Genomic DNA, 8888 nt, shown 5'->3' with positions numbered 1-8888 from the left:
TGAAAGGGTGTATGGGTGGCGGGGTAGAAGTACTAACTGCTGATTCAAGCCATGTAGCCGCGCGCGGGAGGACCGAACGAGACCGACCGACCGGCCATCCATGGGGTGGACACCGTGAAACATTGTTTTAGGCCTATAAATAATCGTTATTGCCGCGTTAATCATGGATAGTCGAGAGGCTCCATTATTCGTAGTGCTTCAGGGGTGGCGCACGGTATGTTATTGCCCCCTTAAACGAAGGGGTCGGCATAGCGCCAACCCTTACGGTTTCGATGCGGCTGGTATTGCTCGACTCGAAGCATGCCGCGAATTGCTGAGAACGGGCCGACCGAATCCTGCACGGCGTCGGATGCTACTGCCTAGTCTAGAATCCCCTTTATTGATATCTGCATACCCGATGAGTTTTCCGGCCGCCTATCGTGAGCGCTCTGTTTCGTGGATTTCCATGGAAACTCGGTTTGCGCCGCGATTACTCCTCGCTCGTTAACTAAACCGAGATCGTTTAGATCGGCAGATATTTAGGGAACGAAGACGGATCGAAGAAGTTCCAGGTATTCGGGGAACGGACCGGGATCACCGCGCTTTTGGGTGTGCAAATGATGATCAGTGGCTGGGATCGCTGGATGGATGTTGGAGGGATGCTGTCAGAATTTATACGTTTCAAATTTCATCGAAGATGAGTTACTCAGCGGTTGGTCCCGTAATTTATCACTCGCGCGGCTATCGTTTAAGAAGCTATTGCTGGTATAGACTATCATTTTTTTTTGCCTTTTTTTTATTTTCTTCACATTAGTATACTGTTTAATAGAATTATGTGCTCAAATTACATTGTACCTATGTTATTATTATTTGTTTACATGTCTTTTAATTCATGTAGGCTACGTCGTAGGTGTCTTTACTAGTATTGTACTTCTTCCTCTTTTTTATTAATGATAAACATAGTTTGTCCAAGACAGGTTATTAGTCTTTATTTATATGTATATTACCAAATTTATACGTCAAAGAACTTTTGATGGATTAAATGAATTATTCCAATCTACCAAACATAATCTGATTGAATAGTTAACAAATGACACAAGGATGAAATAAATTCATAATTTGTGGTCTACCTTTATTATCCAAATGGTGTTTGTCTTTGTCCAACAGCGCTTTCCTTATTGAAAACTGCTTTTATAAAGATTAAAGTTAGTTTTCCTTGTAAAAATGGAATAAGATTTTAATAATGATAATAATAATGGGAATAGTAATGTAATATTAATTCACATATTGAAGAATAAGGCGGTTTTGTACTGAGATTTTGTAGATATATTTATTCATCTTATAAGTATGTATAGTATTTTTTTCATCGAAAAATATTACAAATTTTGGGAGTTATAACTTCTTGGTTAATGGCTTTTCTGAAAAAGGTGCTCTACTGACTTCCACGATTCCAGCCGATTCGCTAATCTGGAATAGAGGGGGCTGAAGTATCTTCATTAGGAAGGGTGTAGTTATAGCAGGAGCTAGGGAGTTCCAAGTTACGAATGTCTATTTTTTAACTTTTCTATTGTCTTTAGCATATTAAAAAAAACACAATAGTATAACTCAATATTTTTTTAAATCTCTAGTTCCAGCGATAAAAGCTCGTTTCCTGAATATTCTCTCCAAATTCGAAGTCAATCGGTCTGCTAGATCTTGAAAAATCATGCAAACCAGTTTAAATGCGTTTTCTTTTTTTAAGTTATAACTCCCACAATTTTTAATATTTCTTTATGAAAAAAATACTATACATACTTATAAGATGAATAAATATTAATAATAGTAACTTTTAATGGCTACTTGAATATCATTCGAATATAGTAGTCTTTTAGATTTTTATCTACCTGTTATTGCTATTTCTGTCAAAATTATTTTTTCTTTTTATAAAGAATTGATTTTTGAGACACTTTATATTTTCACTATTATTGGTGTTATATATTATTTACTTGTTATTTTAAATATAATTGAAAAATAACATATCTGTAGAAGATCTTAATTTAAGGTATCCATTATTTCGTCAACGACCATACCACGTTGGTAAAGACCAGTTCTCGTCCGATCACTGAAGTTAAGCTTCGTTGGGCGCGGTTAGTACTTGGATGGGTGACCGCTTGGGAACACCGCGTGTTGTTGGCAATATTTTTGCTTTTTTTTCCTTAATTTATGAAATTTTTCAAGCTTACTTCACTTTTAAGCATCTACAGAAATTTATTTTTATTCATTTAACATTAAAATGATATTCGACGCATTATATTTTGCAAAATGCTTTCTCCAATTTTAAGTATAATATATCTGCAAAATTTCAGTACAAAACAGCCTAACTACCATTAAACAAAAATCACAAAAATAATGGCCGAAATAATGACAGTCTAGGCAACAATATTCCCTTAGATAGTTACCCTATTTTGTGAGATTTTGCAGATATAATATACCTAAAATTGAAGAAAGCATTTTGCAAAATATAATGCGTCGAATATCATTTTAATGTTAAAGGAATAAAAATAAAATTCTGTAGATGCTTAAAAGTGAAGTAAGCTTAAAAAATTTCATAAATCATAGAAAGAAAGCAAAAATATTGCCAACAACACGCGGTGTTCCCAAGCGGTCACCCATCCAAGTACTAAACGCGCCCAACGAAGCTTAACTTCAGTGATCGGACGAGAACTGGTCTTTACCAACGTGGTATGGTCGTTGACGAAATAATGGATAGCTTACATGAATATCTTCTACACATATGTTACCTGTGTTGAGTCTTTTTAGACCTGTAGTGGCCATTGTATAGCCACTACGCCCTTGCTAGGGTTGAATGGGAATGGAATGTAAGAATACTTTCAAGCGTTCTATTTTTGAAAATTGAAGGAAGTATTTTGCAAAATATAATGCGTTGAGTATCATTGTAATGTTAGATGAACAAAAAAAATTTCTGTAGATGCTTAAAAGCGAAATAAGCTTCAAAAATTTCATAAATCAAAGAAAAAAAGCAAAAATATTGCCAACAACACGCGGTGTTCCCAAGCGGTCACCCATCCAAGTACTAACCGCGCCCAACGAAGCTTAACTTCAGTGATCGGACGAGAACTGGTCTTTACCAACGTGGTATGGTCGTTGACGAAAGAATAGATAGCTTACATTAATATCTTCTACACATATGTTATCCGTACTGGGTCTTTTTAGACCCATATTTTACATATTGCAATATTTATATTTTTGGATTTGCAACCTATAATAATGTAGAACATTTGTTTCCCCCACTTGTTAGAAGACACAATTATCCTAATTTTGTCATACTTTATTTATTTGGTGTTTGCAAACGATTGATAGATTCTTGCAATGTACAAAATAAGTGAAAATCAGATAAGACAAGGTCTGTTGAATACTACGGTAAAATATTATAAACAAGTTGCGGCAATTTTTGTCCCAACTCTGAATAAAGTTGTACGTTATTGTGGTGGAAAACAACTCTGTTTCTAGATATGAGTGATGGCAATTTCTTTTGTACAGTTGCTCTTAACACTCGCACAGCTATCGTTAAAGTTGTTCCCCGTACAGTGATGAGTCTTTTGAGACTCGTATCTTAGATATTGCAATACTTATATTTTTAGACTTCTAACCTATAATAATGTAGAATATTTGTTTCCCTCACTTGTTAAAAGACACAACAATCCTAATTTTGTCCTAAATATTTTTTAGTTTTATTAAAAGAATACTTTGTTGGGCCGAAGAACAATTTGTACACTTCACTATTTTTGACACAGTAGAACTTTTTTTACACATATCATCAAAAGAATGTTTTTTTGACATACAAAACATCTTCGTTTTTTTTTAAGTGGAGGAGGCTGGGGGGTCAAATAGCAAACCCACAATCTACCCCACAATTATTAATGTTTTTATTCGCGAGTGTGGTGTGGGTAACACGTAGCCACACGTAGGTTAAGGTTATAACAATACGGAACTTTATACATGCGACTACATCTTTACCAGACTGTGCGTAACGACGTCTCTATAACAGACTGGGCTACGACAATGTCTTTTACGGACTCAGCGTGAACTCGTCTGCATCAGGCTGAGCGTCTTTCTTAAAACCTCCCTTCAATATACATTTTCATGTATACATTTTCTTAACCGAATAGTAAAGGGAGAGAAAAAGAAACAGGACAGAAAGACGGAAAAACGAAACTGAAAAATACTTAGCGTAGGGATAGTTTAGCTACAACGAAAGAGAGTAATAAAAGTGAAGAGGCTCGTCAGGCCCGGATCGGGGTGGTTCGAGGCCCAGACGAAACCTTGACGAAAAACAGGCGCCTTGTAAGGCTCTGGTCGCCAAGTGTTTAACAGGACGACCAGGCTCGCACGAGACCCTGGGAAAATGGAAAAATAGAAAGCTTAAAACTATCCTTACATTCCATTCCATTCATACACTGGCAAGGGCGTAGTGGCTATACAATGGCCGCTACAGGTCTAAAAAGACCCAACGATCACCGTTCAGGTAACTATATTTTAACGATATTTGATTTTCCATCGAATTGTGGTATTCTATCACAATAACGTACAACTCTATTCAGAATTGGGACAAAAATTGCTGCAAATTGTTTGGAATATTTCACCGTGTTCACTCATTCTGTACATTGCAAGACTCTATCAATCGTTTGTAAACACCGAATAAATAAAGTATGACAAAATTAGGATAATTGTGTCTTCTAACAAGTGAGGGAAACAAATGTTCTACATTATTATAGGTTGCAAATCCAAAAATATAAATATTGCAATATGTAAAATATGGGTCTAAAAGGACCCTGTACGGATAATATATGTGTACAAGATATTAATGTAAGCTATCTATTCTTTCGTCAACGACCATACCACGTTGGTAAAGACCAGTTCTCGTCCGATCACTGAAGTTAAGCTTCGTTGGGCGCGGTTAGTACTTGGATGGGTGACCGCTTGGGAACACCGCGTGTTGTTGGCAATATTTTTGCTTTTTTTCTTTAGTTTATAAAATTTTTTAAACTTACTTCGCTTTTAAGCATCTACAAAAATTTATTTTTTGTTCCTTTAACATTAAAATGATACTCGACGCATTATATTTTGCAAAATACTTTCTTCAATTTTCAAAAATAGAGCGCTTAAAAGTATCCTTACATTCCATTCCGATTCAACCCTGGCAAGGACGTAGTGACACTACAATGGCCGCTACAGGTCTAAAAAGACCCAACGGTCACCGTTCGGGTAACTATATTTTAACGATATTTGAAGGCGTCGCTATTACGCTACGGCCAATCAGCGTGCCTAGCCATCAAGTCATTCCTGGAGAGTACAAGATTTATACATTTTTTGCCTTTGATCGATCGAGATGAAGTGATCATGTTTCTTTTTAAATAAATCTGTGTTATAGTATTTACGTTTATCCGTTTTATGTTTTATATTTCTATATACATACAATCAAAAATTTTTAAAGTTAAATATATATATTTAATATAGATTGAAACTATGAACAATTTTCTAGATTACATTTCATCAAAATGTTTTGACTATGATCATGTTAACCCATAAGTAGATTATTGGCGCCACTGCGGCCCTCCGCAAGTTTAAACTAATAATTGTTTTATATAAATATGTTAATGTAACTATTTAAAAATTGATGTAATCCTCCATTAATTTATTATTTTTTAAATGCTTTAAAGGTGTTGGGACCACACTAATATTGTTCATATGGCACGTAGAGCTCAAAATTGTTTCTCGATACTACGCCTCCAACCTTAAATTAATTACGGTTAATGAGTAGGTTGATTGAATTATCAATTGTTTGATAATGAATACAATTTATTTATTGTTGAATAGTGGGTAGGAATTCTGGTTTATTTGCACTAACGAGCATTAGAACTGATCTTTGTGAGATTCGTAATTGGTCTGACCTGTCTCGGTTGCAATGCTATGCACGTTGATTCGTTTGGGGTGGAGTCAATTTTTCCAACAAAAATTATAAACTTTGATTGGCCACACCCTCACTCTGCCCCAAATTCGAAGGTGTTGCTCTAGGGCACAAGGAAGGGACAAGGTCACGCTGAGGCGTGAGAATTCCCCAACTTGTGGGTGTCGGCGTCATGATAAATTTGAAAATTCTATTAATTTGTTAAATGTCGTAGGTGAGCGTTCGGTCAGTGTATCGCGGATACACTGTTCGATTACACAATGTAACCGAATCACGTTGAGACTATATAAAGTACAGCTAGTTGGTATTCTAATAGGGAGCGCCTTTTCTAAGTTTTCTGTATTCGAGGTTGGAACGAACTGATTGCGATGACTATTTTTCATTAACGTTACAGGTCGGAGGAGTTCTGATTGGTGTAGGAGATTTTGAGTGATGGAAATATGTAAGAGGATATAGTTCTGTAATTGGACATTGGAGAAGTCGTGGGATGGTTTTTTGGAGAAGAAAGTGGGAGAAAAGTAGAAAGACGATCGGGTGTAAGGGATGGTCTTGGAAAGGGAAAGTTGAGGTCGTTGCAAGAGATGACGGTGCCTAGGTTGTAAAAGATGCTGCTAATTTCTAACTTTCGAACGGTTTCTGGCGGCCAAATGTCGCTATTGTTATGGTGGCCTTGTATCGGCACTTACCGACTACAGAGTTTTCTTTTGCCCTGGGTCTAAATTACTATGGCCTTTAGGCTGTAATACGTTGCGACGCAACATAAATGTTGAAGGTCCTACTCGAGTTTTCTGCCAGGCCATCTTTCAAATATTGTTCCGTCCAGGACGGAACAAAAGGAAAGTTGATTTCCATTTGCCAATTTGGTAAAAATTAACATTAAGTAAAATAATTCAGTTGTTAGGCTGAGAGTCACTTAAGGATTAAACTCTGACAATATAATAAGCAGTACATTCGTAGCATAGAAATAAAAATACAGAAAAAGTTAAGCACATTTATACAAATAATTTATACAAAGGATTTCCGCAGCTCTTTTCGCCTATTATTTAACGAGCTCCAAAACGTATTAACAAACTGTTTTCTATCTAAAGTAATAATAATATGGAACGTCGTAATAATTGTATAAATGAAGCCATTGTGCGAAATTGTTTTAATTGTTTTGAATTATTGCAAAAAGAGCTAATTATTAATAACAAACCTATATTAATTACGACCCCCTTAATAACATGCATTATTTATTATTTGAAAGCATGCATTGAATATTTGCTGTAAATTTCTTTTGAAATAATGGTATTTAAATGGACAATACCATAGTTTTGTTATATACAAGTAGATCATTGCAATGAGCATTATAATTTCAGTGAATGAAATTTAAATTGCATTCGAACGAATGCGCCCCCCGACACGAAATCATTAACATAGCTAATTAATAATTTCAATCACAGATATTCTTGATTGATTGGCAATATATTTCAAATACGGAGATTGTCATGTATCCCAGTTTATAATTACTATACATACTTAATCTCGAGTGTATATAATGAATTTTAACGATCTAGATTCTCATTAAAATTCTTGGAGGCGTGCCACGCTCTAATTAAAGACGACACCAATATGAATTTAATCAGTGAGACGACTTAATTACAATTAACAGATTAAAACCACCGTTCGAGATTTGCAAGCTTCTACCGCTGACATTTACCAATTTTTACAATCAAAAGCAGTAATGGGATCGTTTTTTAACAACGCTTCATCGACTCTATCGAGGAATCAATGTAGAAAGCGATCTTTGCTAGGCTAATATTTTTCTTCGGACAGCTTTCAGGTTGTCACGTCAGTCTAGGAAAACCTCATAAAAGGAGTGACAGGCAAACAGACGCATTCGAAATTCGATACGGGCTATTGCGCGACACTGATCGACGTTCTAATAAATCAAAGGCCACTGTCACGAACAGCCGAAGGAGTAGACAGGGGAGATTAACTTATCGAACCAGAACCGAAGCCCTATCCAGGATAACTTTTGGTCAACCCGAAGTTGACTGAGTGCGCAATTTTGCATGAATACGCGTAACAAACAATCCTCCGAAGCCCTTTGTTACGGACAGGAGACTGAACTTGCGTATGGCATACGTCGTTGAACAAAGAAACTTGGAATACAGTAAACCCTCGTATAACACGGTACTTTTGCAACGCGATTTCGTTTTTACACGGTCCGAAAATTGCGAGAATCTCCACTATAGCCAATTTCGAACCCTAGCCATGCCACGGATTCAAATTGGTTACCATAATTGTTGATTTTGTTAATATTTGTTGTCTGCATGTTCTTAGGAACTTCTTCGTGAAGTGTTTATTGTCAATTCGACGTTAACTGTCGTAGAGATCAAAAGAAGATATCTGCGTATTCCAACGCATAAAGTATGTTTATGTATTATATAACTGGACGGAATATAAATTACCTACAATTTAAAACCCGATTTTTGTCAAAATATCTATTATATTCTTTTTTAAATCAATTCTACCATGATTACGAGGCAAAAATTTACCAAAAGTTTTAAAAGAAAAGAGACTAAAGACTTAACAAATGGATAGTTATTATCCAATGTTTCTTGCTGTTTAGATACCCTGAAATAGACTGTTCACTTAATAAAAAAATGTTTCTTCAATCAGGTCATTTAGAAAATGTATATAAATATTAATTATTTCATTCTATTGATGAAAATTCAGAAGATGAAAACGTTTTGTTGTTTGTCTGTGAAAAATAGTAGCGAAAAAAAAATAGTATTGTTTTTAATAGATATACTAAATGATAGTTCTAGTAAACGTGTCCATATAGTTAATAGAATAAAGTAGTAGTTTTATTAGGTTTTGAAATCTACTTTCTGTTCTTGGTCTTAGTAATCTCTAGATTCATATAACACAATTCCGTATAATATGGTATCCTTTA

General features: G+C 35.4%; 3 non-coding genes and 1 pseudogene across 3 annotated transcripts; 2 read left to right on the top strand and 2 right to left on the bottom strand.

Annotated features, from left to right (window-relative positions):
* The first annotated feature begins 2034 nt into the window (after positions 1–2034).
* LOC143343098 (5S ribosomal RNA) lies at positions 2035–2154 on the top strand. Its single transcript, XR_013079910.1, has one exon. It is a non-coding gene; the product is annotated as a 5S ribosomal RNA (ribosomal RNA).
* A 440-nt stretch (positions 2155–2594) lies between these two features.
* On the bottom strand, positions 2595–2714 carry LOC143343099 (5S ribosomal RNA; annotated as a pseudogene).
* A 294-nt stretch (positions 2715–3008) lies between these two features.
* LOC143343097 (5S ribosomal RNA) lies at positions 3009–3128 on the bottom strand. The gene has a single exon (XR_013079909.1). It is a non-coding gene; the product is annotated as a 5S ribosomal RNA (ribosomal RNA).
* A 1736-nt stretch (positions 3129–4864) lies between these two features.
* Positions 4865–4984, top strand: LOC143343096 (5S ribosomal RNA). Its single transcript, XR_013079908.1, has one exon. It is a non-coding gene; the product is annotated as a 5S ribosomal RNA (ribosomal RNA).
* The last annotated feature ends 3904 nt before the right edge of the window (positions 4985–8888 follow it).

Source organism: Colletes latitarsis, chromosome 6, assembly GCF_051014445.1.
Source record: "Colletes latitarsis isolate SP2378_abdomen chromosome 6, iyColLati1, whole genome shotgun sequence".
Taxonomy (NCBI): domain Eukaryota; kingdom Metazoa; phylum Arthropoda; class Insecta; order Hymenoptera; family Colletidae; genus Colletes; species Colletes latitarsis.
The sequence above is the reverse complement of the archived record's forward strand: the minus strand, read 5'-3'. Positions and strand labels throughout refer to the sequence as shown.